General features: G+C 39.8%; 1 protein-coding gene across 3 annotated transcripts in view; it reads right to left on the reverse strand.

Moving 5' to 3' along the window:
* apba2b (amyloid beta (A4) precursor protein-binding, family A, member 2b) overlaps positions 1-16,731 on the reverse strand; it is a 59,007-nt gene that overhangs the window by 33,042 nt on the left and 9,234 nt on the right. For 2 of the 3 annotated variants that reach the window (XM_034896312.1, XM_034896557.1), the window contains exon 2: positions 13,318-13,365. The exons of the other annotated variant lie outside the window; for it this stretch is intronic. The gene's annotated coding sequence lies outside the window, so the exon portion shown is untranslated. The remainder of the gene's footprint in view (positions 1-13,317; positions 13,366-16,731) is intronic. 3 annotated transcript variants of the gene reach the window in all.

Below are 16,731 nucleotides of genomic sequence, written 5' to 3' on the forward strand. Positions count from 1 at the left end.
GACTCATTTCTGATCTCCACAAACCAATGGGTGACGTCACTCATGCTCTGTCCATTTATATTAACGGTCTATGGTTCACACCAGTAAATTAGTAACGCCACGTTCAAACAGCCAAAAGTTGATTCAGCGATTTTACTCAGGATGGTACGGCGGTGTGGGCGTGTCACTTATGTCCAATATCTGTGACGTCCTGTGTTGTTCTTCAACCCTCAAATGTAGCACAAGTGTATGGACATTACATCTCCCAATTACTGTTTTCTGTCAGATCATTTATAGATCTTGACCTACCTGACTGCACTTCAATGCAGCTTTATTTCACAGAAAAAGAGAGAAAGAAAAGAAATGAAGTGACTGTGCTCTGTTGTTTGGGTTTAGACAAAAAAAAATGAGTAGACTTTACATTTTAAAATTATTGCTTTACTTCAGATCGTATATAGATCTCCACATTTCCTTCCGCACTTGAAGGCAGCTTCATTTCACGGAAAAGGAGAAAGAAAAGACACAAGCAAGACAGATCGACTGTGTTTTGTTGTTTGGCAAACATAAAGCTGTTACACAATCTCCTGCTCAGTTCGGTGCTTGTGTTTTAAACCTTCTTGTGGCAGCAATAGAGGCAGTGATGTTTCTCATTCAATGTACGGGATTCTCACACTGCCACAAAACAAGTCTGTTGAGTCTGTCTCAACTTCTTGCCGCAGGCCCCTGCAAAGACCTGTGTTTTGCAGCACTCTGACGGCCAACACAGTAGGTGTGAATGCAGACTAATGATACGTGTCCATTGTCAGCGTCATTTCCACATTTCCCATTCATTTCTATGGGAGCATCCATGCAATGCATTCTGGTAGCGTTACAGGGACCTGGAGAAGCAGGTCACCCGCTCCTCTTTTGCATAAAGTGTAATCCAGGCCACTTTATGCAAATGAGGAGCTGCCGGCTCGGTGCCTTTCAAAAGCTGACAAATCTTTTAAACTGACCGTAAACTGGTTAATTTTGGCCCAGGTGATGCGTTTTTCCAATAGGGTGTAGCCATCGGACCTGTATGAGGCTGTAGCCTATTCTCTATGCTTGTCAAGGGTCATTGAAGAGAAACTAATAACTGCTGGTGGCAAGCCCACTAGCGTGTAATGCTGAGAAGTCTTTAAATAGGGGTACACTATTAACCACCTTCTCTTATACTAGTGGCAAAATAACTGCAGTTCCTAATGTCCACTTCCTAATGTACCATCTTGATATTCTCTTTCCAAAGATCAGCTTTCTTAACTTTTGACAGATGGACCAAAAGAGTTCCTTCAAGCATTATGGGGAGAAATCTGAATTTCTCAAATACTAAGTACTTAAAACTTAAAAAGTATTGATCCATGAAATAATCTCTGCTGCCCTTCATGAAGCTGCCATCCATCATCTTTATTAGGCTCAGTTCTGAACACAGGATCTTATAAACATTTAACTGTATAACATTAAACTCCCCCTACAGCACTTCCACGTTATTAAACATATGTTGACAAATCGTGTAATAACCTGACCATGTCGAGTTGTGATGCTTGTAAATAAAGAATAAGACACTATCAGAGAGAGACGGAGCGAGAAAATGAGTTTCCTCTCAGCTGTCTCATTGAGATTCAGTGTGTGTTCTCCTTACAGCCTCCCTCTCGCTTTAGGACGACAACAAGAGAGCAAAGCGGGAGACGGAAAGAGAAGGAAAGCGGAGACTTGGTGTGCAGCAGGAATGGCAAGGGACCACAGAAAACCATGGGTCGCCCCCCCACCATTCTGCCTGCTAATGTCCATCTCGCCACTTCAAGCACAACACCACAGACACACCCTCCTCCTTCACCCTTGACTGTTACCATGGAAACTCTTTGTTTTCCAGCACACAGTCTCTTAGAGGACTGTCCCAGCCAATCATCACACAACCCCTTTTACAGAACAAACATTATTCAAACTAATATAGCCTTTGCAGCTCTTTGTAACACAGGAAATACAGTAGTTTACCAACACTTTTGATATCAGCTGTGTTAAGTAAATTTCCCCTGACAACAAATGAAGGCAGAATGAATACACCAGATGGATTGTTTCTTTTGTGTGGCCCAGCATCACTTAGCTTCAGAAACACATGCAACAAGCCTCCTAACAGTTTCCCAGTGGCATAACATAGTGGCCAAGACACAACTAAAGGGGAGACCTTTCCAGGAAAAGTGGAAATTGATTACCAGTCACTGCAAACAAAGAGGAATATCAAATCTGGATTAAAAAAAGAATATAATGAAGAAAGAAATGTATACCCCAATTGATTCTTCTAACTTGTTCATGTTTATTGTGGTTCAGATTGATATATCTTCACAACTGTTCCCTTTTACGGACATGTATGGTACCCGGAGGAGGAGTAAGAGCCTAATGACTTCTGGCAGGGTTCAACAATGAGGGTTGACCAATGGCCTGGGGAAAGTAAGACGCCACGTCAAAATTTACTTTTTCTACCACCGGTCAAATGGATAGTGAATGTTCAAATTTTACCAGCCACTCAATACATTATCATGTTTTTTTTGGCTGGTGAGTAAAGCAAATCCACTAGCCAACTGCATATTTTCCCAGCATTTGGCTGGTGGATGTTGCCAATTTTAAACCCTGGGTGAATGTTTTTAAAAGTACTGGAGGACTTAGAGTCAACGAAGTCATCCAATTTGTCAATTGAATAAAGAAAATAATTCTAATATAGAACAGCTAATACAGCAGGAGAATCCTGCATACATTTGCCTTCATAAAACTTGTTGAATTTGACAACTAAATGCAATCAAATCATTTAAGTTAACTTACAGTGTGAACTTACTTCATCTTGTGGACTCTGAGGGTGGCCAGGTGGCACATACTGTAGGGGGTAGGTTGGCCTACATATAAAAGAAGGAACATGAAAAACTCTGGAGCTAAAGTTTGCCTGGCAACAAGCCCAGCCTGCAGAGAGCTAAACACAGCTAAATGGCCCCAGAGGGAGACAAATACTGGGGCAATTTCACAGGGTGTAATCGAAGCTGTCAACTGGGTTTGGTTAATGATGAGAGGGAATGGGAGAGAGCGAGACAGATAAAAAAAATTTAAAATTATGAGCTTGGTAAACAGAAAACACTGCCTTGACATCACCCATTTATTGTCTGGACTGCCACCACTGCACCCATGCTAGCGGCAGGAAAAACACTTTTGTCTCGGATTTTATGAGAAATCCTTCCACACCACTCTGCCACAACTAGGCAGAAAACTGACAACTAAATAAATGAGTATTAATCTAATAGCCAAATAAAAAAAGGAGGGAGATAATAAAGATTATGGAGATGCTGCTAATTAAAAACTATGGTTTTTTGTCCTGTCTACTGATACAATATGGAGTAAAAGCTGCATGACAAAAAAAGCTGGCTATTCATTTTTGTTTAAAAGGGGATTAGTCATTTTTGTGTGGACCCGACAAAAACAGTACAGAGCACATTAATCTCTGGAAAGGAGGAGCAAGATTAAGAAATGCAAAAAACGTACTTAATAAAAATCTCACTTGTGCTTTAAATAATCATCATAAACTAAGTTGTGATCCAAGTTTTAATAAATTAAGATTTGAATCTTGTTTGTTTACTTATTCTACCGTATAAAAGTAATTTGTGACTAAACAGTGAGGGGTGGGAATAACCAGAAATCCCACGATATGATCAATATGACATTATCACGATGTGTCACAATAAGATACTGTTGGAAAATAAAGATATCGCAACCCTCTGCAATATATTGCAATTTATTACCTTTTTTTCAACTTCAAATTATGTCCCCAAAAGAAAAACCGACCGATCAAAATAAAATGCAAATGTTTCCTTCACTGTTTGAAAATATAATGTACAGCTGCAACACATGTACTGTAGGTGAAGAGTGTATCTACAAGAAATAGACTATATCAAATCAAAAAGACCTTTTCTGAGAATGCTGAAGTGTAAGATACAAACCCTTTATTTGATCATGAAAACGATTGTTACTGTACAATTTTTTGGTTTATCAGTGAAGTCGGAACTACACTGCAGATTGGATTCCCTATATGAACGATTCCAGCGTATGTTACATACATCTGGTGAAAATGTCTGTATAGTCACTGCGCTGCATTTTTATGAACTACAATACTGTAATTCGTATGTAGTCCAATTGTTGAAGCCAAGGAACAGAGTTTGCTACCCGGGGAAAACTAAATACTTATATACAGCACACTTATACTTACTGTATATGAAATAATACACCCAGGAAACACGTTTTCATTCCCGGAGAGTGGTTTTAATCCAAACCACGATATTTTCCTGAATTTAACTAGTTGTTTTGGTGTCTAAACTTACGGTCGTCATTGCATGATGCTCAGTTTTTGTCAGCTAAACTCAACTGCCACGGCCGCTGAAAGGAACATCATCTCGTGGTGCCCAGTAACAGGCTCCCAGTAACCTTTTGGTGGCTTAACCCAACTAGCAACGGCCACTCATATGACCAACAGCTCATGGCGCTCTGTAGTTGGCTACTACTAACTTATTGTTGGCTCAACTTACCTACCAACCGATGTTGATACGCACTGAGCTCACTGAACTCGGAAGCCGGCATCACAACATCATACCAACCCATTCATGAAAATGAGTGCATGAATTATGATAATGTGGTCATGGTTTACATCTATTGCCAGCGTTGAGGTGCTGTCTTGCTCTCACTCATAGAACTGAAGTTAAAGTTAACTATTGTTTTTCGTTGTTGTGGCCACCACAACACAACTTTACTAGCTGAAACATTGGCACAATTACAGGTTTTCCTGTCCTGTTTAAAAAATATATAGCTGGCATATAATATTTAAAACTGTAGACAAATGTGGGTCTGTTTCTCCCCTCCATGGTGCAGGAGTATGTGAGGAAAGATGCAAACACAGGCACGGCATTACAGGAAGAAATTGGTTATGTAATGCAACATCAAGCTATATCAATATAAACAATTTTGTCTTATCCCATACTGTTGTAAAATCTATATACCGCCCAGACCTAGCAAACAGAGAATAACACTGAGCCATACTGGTCATTCCTCCTGAATTGTCACTCAAAGTCTGGAAAGATGAATGAGAGAATTGCTGCCTGGCTTCCACAATGGTCCACTTGATCCCTCAGTAAGTGGTCTTTCTCAATTCTGTTTCTTATTGACCCTTCTCCAGAAACAGCTCCCTCCTCAGGCCTCTAATCCTCAACTTTTAATCAACAGGAGAAATTTCGCTCTCCTCACCTCTGGCATGTCCTTTCAAACCAGAACAATGGCAGGGGCTTGAAATTGCTGAGTCAGGTGACTTCTCGTTAATGGTTGGCAATAATGGCCAATTTGCCTCATGATTACATTTACAGACTGGACGATCCACCGCAGTATCAACTCAAATTCTCCAAGAGGCAGCTCAGATATCAGACCACAAAACAGCATGTTCTTCTACTCCCACAAAGCTGTCTTCCACATAGACAGAATCCTGAGAAAAATGCTAATAGTATTCATTAAATGTGGTGATGGTCATTGTATTCAGTGACAGCACAGAACATAGCAAGCCATCTTGGGCTTGGAAATATCCCCTTGTCTTGTGGAGAGATAGACAAGCTAAGCGGTAACGGCCAGGCCTGCTAGTGCAGTTTGGTAGCAGGCAAATGAAATAACTTCTAGGTTCGGTCAATCGCACAACCCCTCAGGAGGAAAATATTCATCAACTTTAATATCACAAGAAGGAATACACACACACAAACTCAAACTGTAGTGCTCACTCAATCTTCTCTTGACTCCCTTTTTCCACATCTATACATGCTTAGGCTACAACATTTGTGACTAAAATGCCTTAAAAAAGTGTTTATTATAATTGAAAAACAAAACAAAAAAAACATGCTTGAACACCTTTGTCAATGTTTGGTCCTGAAGAACACAACAGGGTTGAATGGTGTAATTTGTTTTGCAGTGCTGCGATGTGCGAGCCCAACTTGCATACGCCTGCACATCCTGAAACGGATCATAAAGCTCAGCAGCATGCATGCTCTCGTGTGATTTTTTTGTTTGGTTTCAGTATCGCTGCTGGCCAGCTGACCGAGCTGAGGATTAATCATGCAGACAGCGTCCGCACGGCCACACAGAGGAGCAACACCATTCTTGACAAGAACAAACACATTGAGGCTTGGTTTTGATTTTTTAGTCCAGTCCCCATGTGCACAGACATCTGTGTGCACAAATGTGTGTGTGTGTGTGTGTGTGTGTGTGTGTATTTGTGCCTCTGACCTGTAAGACAGCATTTGCTAACAATTAACACAGTTAGCTCTAGTTTCTTGCACCTGACTGTGTGTGTGTGTGAGAGTGTGTGTGAGTTTGTGAGTGTTTGTGTGTGTGTGTAAGAGAGAAATTGTCACATGAATCCTCCTGAAGCAGTGACAGGTTCAGAGGGGGGTGTCACAACTCCTAGCATCATTTAAGGTTTACTGAACCCAAGGGAGACACACTGAGTCAGACTGGAAGATTGAAATCTGCCCACTCTGCTCAAACAGAGACACACTCACACACACACACACACACACACACACACAAACTACATATATTACATGTTCTAATGTCCCAAAAGTAGCCCTATAAGTTTTCTGTATTCCCCGGCAACTGTTCTTTTATACATTCAATATCTATTCATGTGCGTTGCATAATCTACAAAGCTTTTTTTTCCCTTTGAAGTTCATTTACTTTTGAGAGACAGAGAAGCCATTTGTGAGTCTCTACATGTCAACTATAAAGCTATGCTAATGAGGTTTGTGAATCTTTTCAGATGTGAATGCTTCGAGAAAACAAGAAGACAATAATTACAGCAGCAAGTGCAGTTTGACAGAGGAGGCAGCAGCCCTGCTATGTAATAATGTATGATTCAAAGCTATTTTAAGATTGCGGATTGCAAAACCTAGATTTCTTTGGGGAAATCTAACTCTCATTGCTCAGTGGAAGCCATGCCAAGCAGGAACACGGCCAGTGCATGGGTTTGGTAACGAGGCTGGCTCTGAGTGTTCTACCTAGTGTGGTGGGAGATGTAGGCTATCAGCATAGATAAGGCTTCATTCACACTGTACCTGTGCCTTTTGCCCTGGTTTAAATAGTAAATGTTAAGTCCTTAACAGTCATCTCTACCTAGATTTTCTAATTGAATGTGATACATCTTACAAATACCTTGGAGTTTGGACTTAAATGATTATTCTATTGGCAAAATAGTTGCAGATTATTTTTGTGTTGATAAACTAATTGACTAATTGTTATTCTTTATAGACAGGATAGCCTTGGTGACTGAGTGACATGCACAAAAGCGTTCTCTATGCCCTTGTGACCGACTGACAGGCTGGAGGTTTCAGGGCAAGGCAAGGCAACTTTATTTCTATAGCACATTTCAACAACAAGGCAAATCTAAGTGCTTTATATAAAACATTAAAGAGCAATTAAAAACGGCCATTTGGCAATGGCTTGAATCTAACGGTTGTTCATTAATATGAAAAGGTTAAAAATTTTAGGTTTAGGTTTAAAATAGTGTAAAATCATAAAATAATAAAATCATCTTGTTCTTGTAAACCCAATATTGTGTTTCTTCTCGTTTCGTGACTTGTGTCTTGTCAGACCCCTACTTCAGATTGTACAGATTACAGAGACATAAAAAAACAGATGTGGCTTTAGGAGAATAGTTATGAAGCCAAAACCTACTGACCATTAGCCTGCAGATGGCTGTAGCAATGAGAAACTAATTCTCTTATGTTTACGAAATGGATGAAACAATATGAGGTAAAAGGTGTAAAAGTGCAAATCAAGACCGGTGACACTTGTTACGGCTGGAGATAACATTCCCTTTATCTACTTCACATCTGTCATTTATACAAAAATGATTTAGTTTGCAATTCAAACAGCAGAGACGCTGTTGAAAAAACAGCTACCTTTTATTTATGTATTGTTATACTTATGTTTGTTTTTTCCTTACTCTACTACTCTTATTTCTTGCTATTCTGTACATTCAATGTTTTTTCAGGCCTTGATCCATTTTCGTTGTTCTTCCTAGGGTTTCAACCGTTTGTAAAGGCACAAAGATTTTCCTTATTCTGACTAAGGGTCTAAAGATAGAGGTTGTGATTTGTTGTACAGACTGCAAATCCCTCTGACATGCAATTGTGGGCTGTATACACAAAATTGACGAGAACTGAAAAGCCATTTCGTTGACAGTTGACAAAAAAAATTGACAAAAGAATTGGCATGTACAGTATGTCTGCGGTAAAGATATAATTGTATCCGAAAGGTAGTTTAAAAATATTGGCTTTCGATGTAAATGCAGGATTAGGATTTCAATGAAAACTGTATGTTTCACTGTATGTTCAAAATGTCTCACAGAGAGAACTGTCATGCTTTATATTCATTTTATGAAAGGTCAGATTTGAGGATGAATGCCAAAGATGGCAGCTTGTAGATCCATTGCCTCAGTCATTTCACTGTGATGTGCTGAGTACCAATTTCACTGTCCCTTGGGATCTAATCTCTGTAAACAGATATTTGCAAATAAATCAAAAATTTGTAGGCAACGGGACAAGATTTTGATAACAGGGGAGTTCTGGTTTCCGTAGTCCGAGTAGTATTGACCAATCACATTTGAGCGGGCTTTGGTTGCCTGCAGGTTAACAATTTGTGCACTGAGAGCAAATTAGTCACTTTCGTCAATGATTTAGCTTTTTATTTGCTTTTTTTTTTTTAAATCTGCATTCATTTGCAGATATCTGTTTATAGAGATTGTGAAACAATTGGAGCAAAGACGCTATTTTTCAACTCCATTCTCACCTATCAAGTTGCTAATCCGACAGTAAACAATGATCTCCACACAAAAGAGGATGTCTTAGCCGGCTACATTAAAACCTCCAAGAAATTTGTGTTGCCACTATAGGTAAAATCGTTCCAAGATTGCTTTGGGATGCAGCCAGGGATCATAAGCGACAGAAAAAGGGTCTGACAGGGATCAGCAGGGTTGGCTGACCAAACAGCCAACAGCAGCACTCACCCCATGACGACAGAAATCTGGATTATTGCAGCTCTCATTTGAATCCCCTTACATCACATCGCTCTGTATTTGGTCAATCTACTCGCTAAAACTAAAACCATGGACCTTTCCCACCATTTAGCCCCTACAGTATTAAGGGACAGTATAGTGGCCTTGCGGATAAAAAGGTTGCCCTTCAGCTGGGAGGTTCAGCGGCTAAGGTTTCACTGAGCACGACACTGAATCACCACAGGTCCTCTGCACAATTTTAGACAATCTATGACTCTGACCTTCCCCTATCGACCTACAGGAGTGAGTAAATGAAGTGGTGACATTGTCATCACACCATTATAAGGACTTGTGTGTCCATCGTTGCAGAGCTGAGGTAATCTGAACAGCCACTGATGCAGTATAGTTGTAGTTCATGTCTGTGTTAGTTTAGGATGGGAGCAGATCATTACTCCTCCGATAACCAACTCGGCATTTTTAAACACATATATAGTAAGTCCTTGTTGAGCATACCCAAACAAGAACACCTCTTTTTCTGAAGTGTAATGAAATCCCCACCACACAACTTTGGTTCTATCAGTTTAAAGGGATCGTTCATATTCAGGGAGTTTCCCTGCATTGGGGAATAAGTGGCGCCCCCCCCAAAGAGGTTTTAGGCAACCCCAAAGGAAAACCAAAAGCACCAAATTGACATGTATTGAGAATAAAAATAGCATTTCAAATTCTCTCTAAATGCAATTTACCAAACAACTGTAGAACAACTGGTAAATGCATAGATTTGTATCAAACAAAAAGTAACAGACTCATTCCCTCTACTGTACATGGACCGATCATGCTTACCCCCCCCCCCAAAAGAGCCAGGAAAACTCCCCGCAGATTATCTCGGTATATATTGGTGCACTTTAGCTGAACTACACGTGTGATAATTGCCATGTGAGCAGGGGGACGAGAGCTTTCTTATAATAATTCTCATAATATCATATTTCGTGCCAGAGGGTTCTCAAATTTGACTAAACGACAAACAGAAGAATGTTCATGCAATATTATGATGCAGACACAGATTCATGCAATACATATACACAAAATACTGACTGGCTCCTTTTAAGCGTTCAGATAATTGCAATCCACAAAAAGACAACAAGAAGAGAGGGAAAGCATATATTGTTTCTCAGAGTTAACAGCATATGCGATGACAGATGTGACAGACTTCATAGCGTGGCATCAAATTCCACCATGACTTTGGGGTTAGTTATTAGTACATTCAAAGTGTGCTAACACAGAAAACAGTACACATTAATGGAACCGCTCTGGCTTTTGATGATTTATAACAAGTTACAGGACTGCCAGATTGTTTGTCCTTGAATTTCATCTTGAGAGGATATATTCAGAATAAGTGAAGCATAGCAGCTGGCAAACTGAGCACACATCAATGCCTTGCACTGGCTGACTCAAATTCAGAATACAGCCATTACCTAAAACTAATCTACCGCTAAAGTTCCATGTATGAAACCAAACAGCCATGGATTTCCTATATCAGTGACATGCAGACTGGTGGAGACCTATTCTGAGGTTTACGGACCTACTCAAGTGTGAGGGTGGCTGTGAGGCTTATGTCAACAATCTGGTTCTGCAGCTGCATCTCCTTTTAGACCACATTGTGGTTTAAAGTCTGAAACCCAGAGCAAACAGCCTGCCTCTCTTTAATACCTTTATATGAAAGGATGTGGCCAAAATCAATAATAAACATATAATAAGTTGACAAGTGGAATAGATGGAAGATGTTGGTTGACAATACTACACTGACAAAGGCTGTGGTACAGTGTCAGGATGATACAGAGCTCTATTAATTTCTCACGATGGCACTGTACAAGGGTAGATGAATATTCTAGCAGAATATTAATAAATAACGAAGAGAGGCAGAGTTGAGAGGCTCAAAACACTTTGGGTTGCTAAAACTGTTGTTTTTGCGTCCTGTTCCTCCACCCATATACAGTAATGTCAAACCAATGATGCTCATCTCCTCCTCCATCAGCACCAAAGCTGCCCTCTTTCTCATGCTTTCCTCCTTCTCCATTTCATTACTGACTTCTCACCCTGTATTTACAAAGAGCTGAGTAATGTAAACATGCACCTATCAAAATGTTCCAATCCAGTGAATTCTTTCTTAATATATTTACAAACAGTACATTTACATTTTACTTGTCCTTGCACAAAAGTCACTTAACTTTTGTTAATGTAGAACTCAAACAAAATCGTGAAAGCATCCAAACACTATCAACATTAATACAATTCAGTTGAAACAAATGTGTCCCAAGAACAGATTTCCCTTTCAACAACAAATAAGGCTCTCCAGACTCCATATTATAGTATTATAAGTATATAAAAGTGATACTTTGGACGCCGGTGTGCAGTGTATTATTAGAGGTAGTGGTGACTTGAACTTATACCATATCTTGAAAAATTTGGTAGACATAACAATGGATTTTGTCACTAAATGTTTTTGTGATGTTCTCTACAATTTCCCTTTCTACCTGGCACAGGCTGATATACCAAGGCCTCCTTTAAAATGTGTAGCTACTTTACAGTTGATTATTAGCTGATGTTTAATCCGGCAAGTTGCGGACCTGAGGTTTTACAATAACTGAGAGACAAACGAGCAGTGGAGGATTAACGTTACGAGGCAGAGAGCCAGTCGCTAAATGAGTCACATTAACTTCATGCTTCATCCACAGCCCATCGCTACCGCCACGAGTGACATCTGTATTGGGATGTTTTCTGTGAACGATGTGGCGACGGGGTAACGTTTAGGTAGAAATAGCAAGCTAACGTTAGTCAACGTTAGTCAACAGCTGGCTTGCTGGTTCTGCCATGCTTTTATGCTGCATCGCTTTAAGTGAATGAGCTGAACAGTGGCCTGGATTTAACGTTAGCCGTCCGTGTGAAAAAAAAATGTATTTCTTTCAAATCGGTTACGTAGACGTAATGAGCGGCACATGACGTGGAGTAACACAACTTCTTCTTTTTTTTTTTTTTTTTACTTGTCCGGTCGAGCGAGTAATTTTCTTTTCCACTTGCCCTACAAAAAAAATTCACTTGTCCCTGACAAGCGGACATGTCTTAATGTTGAGCCCTGACAAATGAGATAACTTTACCCATACAAATAAATGGACATGCAGTCACTACCACTGACTCCTTTAAGTTCCTTGGAACACACATTAGCAATAACCTGCAGTGGAAAACAAAGGCCGTGGCTTAGTAGCGTGGCATTTGCCCATACACATTTCTGGATTCTCCTTTTCTGTGAACAACAAGAAATCAAGGAGAGGGTGAACTTTTCTTGCTACAGCTTTCCAATAATGGCCAGAAAATAAAAGTTAGTTAGACACTTAGTTTCTCCGTTTTCACGGCTGTACTCGCTCTGGAGCTAATCTACGTCTCTATCACCTACTCCCCACACATACACACATACCTACTCTGCTATTCTCTTAAAGAGATACACTACCAGAGCAAAAGTATAAAATATCATAACAGCGTAGGCCACTTACAGGCTATTGCGTAGGCCGGCGTAGAGCCTATGTACTACAATAAATCAGCCCTAAGTCTCCACGCGTCACAGACTAATTTTTTTCCCTGGCCATCAGGACTCTGAACTCGTCCCTCTAGCCCCATCCTCGCATACCACTGACATGCATTACCCTGACAGTCTGCTGCTTTACATTTTTGTACTTGTCTGAGGTTTTCCATTTATGTATTTGTGATGCAGAGAATAATATACTGTACTGAAAACTAATTCCAACGGCCTTAGTTGTGCGGCATATAAACTATCCATCTTTGACTGTCCTTAGTAAAGTGAAATGATAACTAAGCAGGTCCCTTTTGCCCAGCTCCTTTAGCCACTAAGTTCAATTCCTCGGTGAGAGGTAAATTAACAAATATTACCTTACTTCTCCTGTGTGTTTGTAGCCTACGCCTCAATGGCATGACTTAATGGACAGCCAGGAAAGTTAAGGAGCTCCCAAGGGCCCAGAGGTTGCTGTGTCTGCTGAATCAGTGCCCAGCAACAGGTCTGAGTGTACCAGTACACAGAAATACACAACACTGGACAGTGGTCATCCTATCCTTATTGTTGTGTACATTACTACAACTACTAAACTGTCTACAATTTGGGAGAACGTGACTACTTATGTGACACTATACAAATTCCTCCCACTATTGAGAACGCTGTTATAACCTACCAAGGCACAATAAAGCCAACTCACTGATTTCCGTAGGTAGGTAGAGCAGCTCTGTTTGCTCCAGGCGATGGCCTAAAAAACAAAAGGAGAGTGAGCGTCAAACTGAGCATCAAACTGACAACCCACATCAAAGAAACACAATGGATTATGAGGATTGAGCTTTGATCTCTTTCTCCTAACACTCTTCTCTACACAAACATTATCCAAAAATAGTATATAATATGATCATTTAATAATAAAAATAAAAGGTTTAGAAAGATTTCAAACCAATACTTGTACAGTATGTATATACAATTCTTCTGGCAGAGCTGACGTGAGACGCTTCAGGACTTGTGATCAGCCAAGGCCCCATGTCACATCTCATCCTCAGTCCTCCTGTGACAACCTCAAGTTGCTGTCCCCACTCAGCAGTTGGGTCAGATAAATAAAAAAAAAACAACAGCATACACACTGTTGGTGTCAGCTTGATTGCCAGCTAGGGTTTGTGTTGACTAGGTCAGAAGAAAGTAAAGAACTAGGCAGGTGTAAGATGTGATTAAGACAGCAGCAGGTGGAACTCAGTGGCAGCTGCTGGTCTTTCAAAGAGGGGAAGCTCATTTTTGGCCAACATTCTAAAAATTGTCCATTTATTTATAATAATATATATTATGTAATAATAATTAGATTGTTATTATAATCATTTTAAATGTCTGTGAGATGGTTTCATCAAGAGGCATGGCCAGCAGTACATTTTCTTTGTCACAGCACTTCCAAAAGCCAGCAAACTTTGTCGTGAATACATAAATCTTAGGTGTTGATAGGCCCTGTTGTTTTTAATTTTTTTCTGTTTCTCCTCGTAATGAAGACTTTCAAATGGCTTTGCCAAAATCCAGTAGACAATATTAGCATTGCCTGCCCAATGTCTGCCATCGCGTGCAGTTTGCTAGTTAGCTAGTTCACCCCCACAACAGTAGCCTAGCCTACTGTATGAATTAGTGAATCAACAAACGATCTAACAGATATTAAACTAGAAGGAGGACATGTGGGAATTAGGTTAAAATGAAATGTGGTGTGTATTTGTATGAAATATACATAAAAGTCAAGGAAAAGATAGGATAGGGAGATAGAAAAAGGAGATACAGCCTTTCGACAAACCCTCCAATGATCACGGAGAAGCCCAGCGTTCAGGCCAGCCCCTCCTCCCTTCACCCCCAAAGACACTGAGCGTCCGTGGGCGGGACAAAATAGCAGCGTTTATCCAATGACCATCTAGTTTCAAAGCACTGAAAAAAGCATGGACGCTATTCTGAACAAACTTGTCTTTGATAATAACGTATTCTAACATATTTTTTGTGAATAAAATGTTAACACAATAGTACATATTTGAACATTAATTTTTTTACATTTTAGGGGAAGCTGAATTTCCCTTTCAGTCTTAAAGAAATCACCACTGGTGTAGCTAAAATTTTCTTTGGGATGAATAAAGTATCTATCTATCTATCTATCTATCTATCTATCTATCTATCCATCCATCTATCTATCTATATACCTACCTACCTACCTATGTGCCGTATGACAGAAAAAGCTAATATGTGGATACCCAAATAACACTAAATTCTAACAAGAGATGTCCGCTTCGCTTTAAAATAATAATTGCTTACTCAATATGACAGATAAAAAAATTGTTTCAAAAAAAAGCTGGCTTTAAACAAGAACTGAAAACAACCTACATGCTGCTCATCTGAAGAGATGTATTGTTTTATCTGGCTAAATGTTGGAGACAGGGAATAAAGCATAATAGTCTTCTGAACTGCAAGTGATCAACACTCGCTGACTCACGGAATGACAAAGTTTGGTAGAGAAAAGAGGAGAAATGCCGAGTGTAATACAAAGAACAAAGCAGCTATAGAACATTGTTTTGATTTTATATTTAACTGCCTGAAGGCTTAAACTATGACATCTATATGCTTGACTCCAACACTTAACCCTAACCTTATTCTGCGCATTACTCTGACCTTAACCCGACCAACTACTAAAGTCTGAGTCTAAATCCTTAGAATCAGACATGTGGGGACCATATTTTAGATTTCCCCACAAAGTTATGGTGTGACCAGATTGCTGTCCCACACAGATTGTGTTCAAAATGCTTAAAATGTCTCTCCTATCTAACCACTGCTCCAGTTCACAATGGCTCTGCTCTTCCTACTTGCATACACCCCTGAGGCTTGTACTGGTCCTGCAGGACCAAATCACACTGCAGCACACTGCAGCTACACAGTGTTTGAGACAAAACACTCTGCATATTACTTTTAAGACCAACCCAAAAGGAAAAAAAACATTTAGAAATAGGGGACACTCAAGTGTTGCAATCTATAATCTATAATGTAGCCTCATTCCCGATAACATATCTTGGATACTGGGAAGCAAACATGGCAAACCACATTTGTTTCATATTTTCTGTATTAGCCTAAATCCAGATACGTAAATCCCTTTATTTCAATAACTGCTATTGCTGCCTTTGCGTCTGCTTTTCTTAATTACTTGACCAATGCCATAGACCATCCATGACTACTCACAGTATTCAAGAGTTGTTTTAGTGTATTGTAAACGATCAAACCAGAAACTACATCAGAGTTCACATAAGCCTGCGATTGTATACAAAATAGATACAGTCAATAGCATGAGCGTAACGCTATAAACATAACAATAAACATAAAATGTATTATTTTGTTTATATTTTTTATATAGGATATGTGTAACGTTAGTTATGGAACTCTAATAAGCAGGCTGGCAAGGCTGTTTTATTCACTTTAAACATTGGATGATGTGATTATTTTCATTAATATATATGAATCTGAAACAGAGAAGGCAAGTTAATGAGAATAGTCTGCAGACCTCAATACTAAACATACAAACTGACATAAAACAAGCTGACAGATACACAACACACTTGTAAGAGAACCTACATCTCAGCTCATCAGAGCCCATTGCCAGCAGGAAATCTATCCCTATTGATGGCCAGCAAAGGTTTACAGTCCCCTCCTCACTGCAGAACCTTGCGTAAGCTGTTCTCTGGCATTTTACACCCCGTCGACATTTATACAAGGTTGCTCACTGCCCTGCTGTGACCTGCCGTGAATTGCAGACCTGAGGCACATAAAGATTGAACAGAGGATGAAATAAAAAGGCTCTAAGGCAGAGCAGAGATAAACAAGCCACTGGCTGCTAATAGTCCAGTTAGGATGTCCTGACCTTCAGTTTTTCTCTCCGTGTTAAGAGGAAACACATCCATTGCAACATTATTTCAGTAATCATCTTCAAGTTAAGAACATGGTGCATAATGTGCGACTTTCTAAACACTTGTACTTTTGTCGTGTTCAGCACCTCTCCACCTCTAGTGTGCATTTCTCCTCTCTCTCATCCTGATATTGTGCAATGTCATGGACGTCAATGTAGTGA

The sequence above is a fragment of the Etheostoma cragini genome, chromosome 1, assembly GCF_013103735.1.
Source record: "Etheostoma cragini isolate CJK2018 chromosome 1, CSU_Ecrag_1.0, whole genome shotgun sequence".
In the NCBI taxonomy this organism is placed as follows: Eukaryota; Metazoa; Chordata; class Actinopteri; order Perciformes; family Percidae; genus Etheostoma; species Etheostoma cragini.